The following is a 7,747-nucleotide window of genomic DNA, read 5'->3' as shown; positions in this document are numbered from 1 at the left end:
GATGGTAGAGACTTCAACAAATGAGGAAAAGTGTTTTTGGCTACTCTCAAGGGACATAGTAGTCATCAAAAGAAGAAGAAAAAAAGGATCAGGCATGGTGGGACACATGCCTGTAATCCCAGAGCTCGTGAAGCTGAGGTGGGAAGATTGTCACTTCAACACCAATCAGCCTGTGCTACATAGAGGGTTCTAGACCAGCCTGTGCTACATAGAGAGTTCTAGACCAGCCTGCACTACATAGAGAGTTCTAGACCAGCCTGTGCTACATAGAGAGTTCTAGACCAGCCTGTGCTACATAGAGTTCTAGACCAGCCTGTGCTACATAGAGAGTTCTAGACCAGCCTGCGCTACATAGAGGGTTCTAGACCAGCCTGCGCTACATAGAGAGTTCTAGACCAGCCTGTGCTACATAGAGAGTTCTAGACCAGCTGGGGCTGCATGGGGAGACCCTATCTCAAAACACAAAGAATGAAAGGAAGAAAGAGAGGAAGGAAGGAAGGCAGGAAGGAAGGAAGAAAGAGAGGAAGGAAGAGAGGATGGAAGGAAGGAAATCGCATACTATTTTAACATATGTATCACACACTAAGCCATTCCCACACATCCTCTCACTCCTATAACAACCCTAAATGGTACTTTCCACCATTCTTTCTATTTGCACAAGGGGGAAAAATCAAGCATAAAAGAGTATAAGGAAATTTCCCGAAGTCACATTGACAGAAAAAGGGCAAAGCGTTGCCTAACTCCAGATGTGGCTGAGTATAGAACTTTCGCTCTCCAGAGTGGCTGCAGGCCTTCCCCACAGTATTTACAGTGTCTTGGGGGTTAGCAGAAAGGGTTGATTTCTTTTTCGAATTTTCTGTCTAACGTAGATGGGCTTCTGGAATGTCAAGAAGACCCTCTGGAATTGATGCCTCCTTTTGCCTCTAGATGCAAAAACGAGTTTGAACCAGATACTGAGAACTCTCTGGAATCCCTGCTATGTACAGAGTCATGTATGTCAGTATCAGCTGCTATAGAAATAAGAGTTCTGAGGACCCGCCGGTTCACAGCAGGTCTCATTCCACTGAGCCTGCTCTTCTTACCCCCAAAGCCCTCTGGCTTTTATCTGTCGGGTGAAATGACGGCCTCTAGTTAGAACGGAGAGAAAAGGGAAAGACAGTTTTCACCGTTTTGGGGTGCCACTATTCTGTGATTTACATGTATGAACTTACAGTTCGGATTTCTAAACACTTCTAAACTTAGATTTCTCCCAGTTTGCTGGCTTTGTCCCGGCACCCACTCCTTACCCCAGGGAACCTCGGCCTCAGTCAGCTAAGGGCACATTGTCCAATTACCCCTCACAAATTCTCTCTGGATGATTTCCCTAAGCGGGCAATGGCAAGTCGAAATCTTGTAGATAATTTGGGGACATCCAGTCCCCACACAGGAAAGGGGGCCAACTCCGTTTCTACCTGGCTTGTCACAGCTGCGCACAGACCCGAAAACATCCTTCTCACATTCCCCACATAACGGGCATCTTCTCTGCTCCATCCGGCTGCTGGCTGGTTGCGGTTTGCCTTAGGCAATCTGCTGCAATTTTCTGTGTCCCAATATTATCCTCTATTACAAAAAAAAAAAAAAAAAAAGATGGGAAATATAATGGGCTGAAAGAATTTCGACAGCAGATGCAGGCATCAAATTGCACAGGTAGTTATCACACAGATTAGAAAACGTAATGAATACAGTGTTCAAGCTGAATGCAGACAACACATCTTCCAGTATGATACAAGCTACTCGTTAATAAAGCGAAATAACAATTTTCTCCCTACTAGAACTAAAGCCACCTCTATTTTCTGAAGGAACACATGTCGCCCAGACCTCTGGACTGAATTGAACTGAAGCTCAGTACACACAGAACCAAATGGACTCACACACTGGGGCTGAGTCCTTCATTTGACGGCACTGCTCTGCAATTCTTCACTATAGGCTGCTTTAGAAGTTTGTCCTCGTGTTCCCGGGCCCTCCTGTGAAAAATGCATTATTCATGGCATGTTATACACAGAATGGTACTGATCTGCGAGTGAGGAAACCTGGGTGTTAGTTCCAACTTCTGGTGTTAGATGTTGGGGTCTTGACTATGTAAGACTGTTGTATGAAGATTGAGTGGTCTGCTCCAGAGGTAAAGAGTGAGGGGGGCATGTTGTCTACAGAGAATGTCAAACAACAATAAAACTGACTGAAGTCAGTCTGCTTTTTATTATCACCACGCGCCATCCATACTACGAAAAGATGTTCCTACCCCTCAAATCACTTGGTCTGTGTTTGAAGGAATGCATTTTAACAAATAAATAAGTTAGTGAGTGCATATGCTTCAAATTAGCACATTTGTGTTATTTAAAATAAACATATTTCACATGGAAATAAATTTATAAAATTCATGGTCATGCACACAAACTCAACAACACACTACACACATTTGTTTCTAGAATGTCTGTGATGGTTTGGAGCCATGGAAGGGCCTTTGAGCTCTGCCTTTGGCTCTGTGGTATGACACACTCCTAAATAATAGATTTGGAATAAACAGAGATCACAGGGATTACAAAGACAAAACACAGAACTTGAGTTAATTCGAATCTGTTATTATCTGAGACAACTTGGAAGCTTTACTTAACAACTTGCAAGCACAAAACGGCGTGAACTGTGAGGGATAAGATTTGTGTTTGGTGAGTGTACATTTTAGTTCCTTCATAAATACTTTATGAAGTTTGAATGATATTTTTAGATTGGGCATCACCTTTTTAAAGAAAATCTTTGCTTTCAAACGGGAAGAATCACAAACAAAAAATAACCATTGGTTAGGACACATTCATCACTGGAAGTCATTGTGCTGTATGGGGATGTGTGTGGTAAAAGTGATCTGCCAGGAGTGTCACATCGGCTCTCAAAATATATATATATGTTATAGTCAATATATATATATATATATATATATATATATATATATATATATATATCTTCTTAGATTTCAGGGGGGAAAATCACATTAAATTCAATTGTTCCCAAGAACCACCAGATCTTCTCACTTCTATTTTTGATTAAGAGGGGAGTTCTAATTTTGGGGTGTGTAGAGGAGAGTCAGGGAGCAGTAGGTGGTATTTAAAATGGAGACATCTATTGCCGTCGTCCCATGAGCCTTCAGGATGTGCCTTGCCTTGAGCCAATGGGTCTCAACCCCTGTGGCATGTTGAATCCTCTGGGCAGCTTATTGAAAATCCCATGCCCAGGCTGCAGTCCGAACCAAAGACATCAGCACCTCTGGGTGAGGGTGGACCCTGCATCCTGGAGTCTGACCTGCAGCTGAGTTTGAGAAGGTATGAGTTGTGTACCTTAAGGTCCTTTCCGTATCTCAGTGTGAATCTCCAGAACTCTCCATCTCCACTGTAACCCATTCCTTTGTGCAACTGGAGGCAGGAAGACCTTCCAGCCTTGCCACACCGACGTGTCGGTCAAAGGGCCTGCTCAAGATCCCTGTTTCTCAGTCCACCTTGGTGACCTGAACCAGCGGGGCTGTCTGGAGCCTGTCAGAAAAGAGGATGCCATTAATAATAACAATAAAAAAAAAAAAAAAGGTCCCGTCAACCAAAACCCCAGAGAAGTTGAGAAACGGGCTATTTGTGCATGAAGATGGTGCCCAGATGCCTTGGATAGTGAGAAAAGCCAGAGTAGAGAAGACGTGCAGCTGGTCCCCACCATTTCCAGGCTGATTTGCCAATTAACCTCCTGGAATTCTGAGCAGCGGCTCGCTGAGCCTGCTTCTCTCAATAGCCCACCTAGGCCCTGCCTCTGGGACACAGTGCGCATTAAAAAGTTAACATTTATCACAGAGTTCAGCGCTCCATCAATATCTCATTGAACAGAGCAAAGCAGCTCGGCTTCAATGAGGCAAACCTTGCGGGAAGATAAATGCTAACATTTTCTTGAAAGCCTCAGTAATTATTCAAAGGCCCACCCCTCCCCACCCCACCCTTCACCCCAGGGCTCCTCTCTCTCTGTTTGGCCAGGATCGGCACCTACTAGCCTTATTCGGCAAAATTCCCAGAGCCGTTGTCCGTTCCACAACCCCGTGGGCTGCACCTCCAACATCGGTGGATGATCTGTGAGTTTTATCAGCAGCAGAATCAAGTTCTTAAGAACATCGTCTGGCTAGGGCTGACTTTCACAAACTGTTCCCAAACTGAGCGGCTGTTCCCTGACAACCCCACTTGGAATGAGAGACTCGAATCCGGAGGCCACATAGTTGCTCCAGAAGGCTCTGGCGATCCTTTATCGCCCTTGTTCATAACAAGGACCTTGTTTCCCGTAATGGCTGAGGAAATAAATAGCGCAGAGTCACTCAAAGTTCGGCCATACCCTGAGCTTGTCTGCAGTGAGCATGGAGGCAAGTTTGGCCAACCTACTTGTTGGACACGGCCCTAGCCCTCCAGTGGGTAACTCTACACCTAACATCAGTATTAGGCCACCAGCTGCGTCCAATGGCGAATATCCCCTTGAGAAAGGCTGCTAACTCTTCTAACGCCTCCTGAAGATCCGATAAACTTGACCAGTTAGAATTGGTCACTAACACCCTGCTTGCCAAATCCTGTCTGGGGTCCTTGCATTCACCCGCCATCTTGAAATGATCTGGCCTTTGAGCATTTCCAATGTGTTTGTTTACAGCATGTGAAGAGCAGTTATACAAAAGCATTTTTGTGGGGCCAGAGAGATGACTCAGCAAGCAATGCCCTTCCCATGCAAAGCCCTGACAAGCAGAGTCCAATCCCTGAACCCCAGGTAAAGGCAAAAGGGGAGAATAGACTCCCCAAAGCTGTTCTAACCTCACTAGTGAGTGCCTGGTGAGTGTGTGTGTGTGTGTGTGTGTGTGTGTGTGTGTGTGTGTGTGTGTGTGTGTGTGTGTGCTCCTGTGACAGTCCAGCTCCGAGAGGCTTCAAGGATTTCATGACATGTAGTATGTAAATTGCCCAATAAACCAAAAGCCCCCAAACTGGCGGTCAGAACACATTTGTTTGGTGAGGAGCCTGTGCCTCATGGTTTGAGTGGATTTGAAACTTCATAGATGGAAGTTCACTGACGCTGAGAAAAAAGGAATCATTTTCTCTTTAAACCTGACAGGACCAGGCCTCAGCTCCTCAGACCCGCCCTGAAGTGATAGTGTTACGATCCCACACAAAGGTTTGGGAATATGACGCGCTGGTTGGATAGGTTAGCTTGAGTAAAATAATCCCACCAGACAGTCTTAGAGCGGAGGCCTCATTTTTGAAGTACAAACACGACGGATCTGCAGAGATCAAAGCTGACCCGAGTCACATTTAAATCACAGAAGACCGTGCAGCCTTTCCGCTTTTCGTTTCTTTTAGATCTGAGATTTTTTTGTCACTGAAGAAAAAGGAAGAGATTTCTGAAAGCTACGGGCGACTCTGGTGGAAAAAGCCCCCACGTGTGTTGATTTAATTTCCAACGTTGTCTTCTTAACCAGCAACGCAGCAGCCGCAGCAGCAGCAGGCCCTTAACGAATGAGAACCAGTTAAGGGGCCTCTGTGGTATTGTTTTCACCAGGTACTTTTGGACGGTGATCCTTCTACTTAACTAATCCATCCAAGTAGCACTGTGAAAAGAGGTTGAGAAAAGAGGATTTAAGGTTATGACATTTCAAAACTTCAGTGTGTAACTCCACATTTTTCACAAAATTAAGCAAAAACTTTCAGAGATACCTAACCTCTTCCAAACTCCTTTACAAAACTAAGAGAAAAGAAATCTATGCCCCTTTAGAGCCAGGCAACACTGAGCAGTGCTCGCTCAGAGCCTGAGAGGAGACCTGTTTCTTATTTATTCTGAACAACTTGCCGTCTGGTAATATTTTTCTGTTCTATTTTTAATGGCTATAAAGTTTCTATCACATTCAGTAATTATCTTCAATCTCAGAAGGAGGGAGGAAATTCCACAATAAGAACTACATGAAACATCCCGTGTACAGGTGCCAGAAAATATTGCTTTGTTTAGTGGAGAGGAGACTGTAAAAATATGGTTCTTTATAAATGACATTCTCGAGCTTATTTATAGACACTGTGACACTCACTCTTAAACTCCTTATTTAATTGCTAACAGAAACGTTATTTCAAAAGGGAATTAGGGTGGTGAAAATATATTTTAAAGTGGTATATTCTCCAGAGCGGTCTCATTGTTTCTTACGATTATCAGCTACAACTACTTAGGAAAAAAGAGGTCAGGAGGCAATTTAAGCCACAGCATACAACAAGCAAAAGTGATTTAAATTTCTCAGGGGCAAGCTGTGCTATACTACGTCTCGAAGGAGACTGGAAGGGATATCAAAGGGAATTTATTGTGTGATGACCACCTCCGGTTATTTAGTGAACGCTGTGAGCAAAAAAAAAAAAAAAAAAAAAAAAAAATACTGCAGTGGTTAAGAACGCAAGGTAAATTCTGCTATAAGGAAGTGTGTGTGTATGAGAGAGAGAGACAGAGAGACAGAGACAGAGACAGAGAGACAGAGACAGAAAGAGGCAGAGAGAGAGAGAGAGAGAGAGAGAGAGAGAGAGAGAGAGAGAGAGAGAGAGAGCTTTGCCCACGGTAGCATTTTGAGATAGCCATACCAAGTGATTGTGATAGGGTATTATGATTACTAGTGAAAGCTCAAGACGTTAACCACAGTGCTATAATTCACTAATCACGAATATATGAATCATGGTACACTCAAATTGAAAGTACCTACCACACTTAACCATTCATCCTGGAATCCGCGAAAGACAGTTCTTTCCACTTACTAATAATGCCCATCAAATGGACAGCAGAAAAGTAAAGTATCTTTCTGCAAAGGAAAAAAAAATCTAAAATACAAAACCCTGCACTTCACATCTATCAGAGAGTAAGTGTGTGTGTTACATATTAGAGCCTCCTTCACTCTGTAGCTCTCAGGGGTAAATGTTGTTAACTCATCTGTATTTCTTATTCCTATTTCAATGTTCTAAGTTCGTACTCTATCTGAGAATCAGGCTGATGAGAGTTTATTCCAGAAAGGTCTTGGAAATAGCATCCCGTTCACTTGAGAAACAGAAGACACTTGGAGGCGTCTCCGTGGTCAGCAAGGGAACCGGATAGAGAACGTGACAGACGAGGGCATTAGACCTTTCCTCACAGAGTGACCTCAGATTTCTCAGCGGAATAAGTAAGGGATACGAGCTAGACATGTCTTTGTTCCTGACACAGGCCGTCACTGTAAGAGGCTCCCAGGTCACCCACTTCTGAACGCCTGGCAGCTGCTAAGCTAGGCTTGCCCTGAGAGGCACCACAGAGACCCGGGTTGCTGAAGCAGAGGAGATGGCGGCCTCATGACATTTTAATGCAGTGCATTTCTTCTGCTGACCTGTACATGGGCAAGTAAAGATAACCCTCGTCACAGAACATAACCCATTTCCCTTTCCAGAGTGGCACTGGGGAATTCTGGTAGAGAGCAAGTGTCCTGCCCGTATAAGATGTTGGTTCTGATGGACTTGAAGAGTGTCAGCATTGGCCACAGTCTGGATGCGTGTTTCCAGGGGTGATCTGCCCCCCAGAGTCCACCGGGGAGAGCCTCCACAGACTCTCTTTGTTATCAACTTAGATGACTGGCTATCAATCTCAGCTTTGTTTCTCATTAAATATTTACAGAGGAATTATCTCAAGTTTTGCCCATCTTATTGTTTTTGTTTTCTGG

General features: G+C 44.2%; 1 long non-coding RNA gene across 1 annotated transcript; it reads right to left on the bottom strand.

Annotated features, from left to right (window-relative positions):
* Positions 1–493: 493 nt before the first annotated feature.
* Positions 494–3,915, bottom strand: LOC119087530. Its single transcript, XR_005090996.1, has 3 exons — positions 3,366–3,915; positions 1,911–2,003; positions 494–1,599 (listed from the first exon to the last, which is right to left on the bottom strand). It is a non-coding gene; the product is annotated as an uncharacterized LOC119087530 (long non-coding RNA).
* Between the last annotated feature and the right edge of the window lie 3,832 nt (positions 3,916–7,747).

The sequence above is a fragment of the Peromyscus leucopus genome, chromosome 3 (assembly GCF_004664715.2).
Source record: "Peromyscus leucopus breed LL Stock chromosome 3, UCI_PerLeu_2.1, whole genome shotgun sequence".
Taxonomy (NCBI): Eukaryota; Metazoa; Chordata; class Mammalia; order Rodentia; family Cricetidae; genus Peromyscus; species Peromyscus leucopus.
Note: the sequence above shows the minus strand (reverse complement) of the source record. Positions and strands in the feature narration are given on the sequence as shown.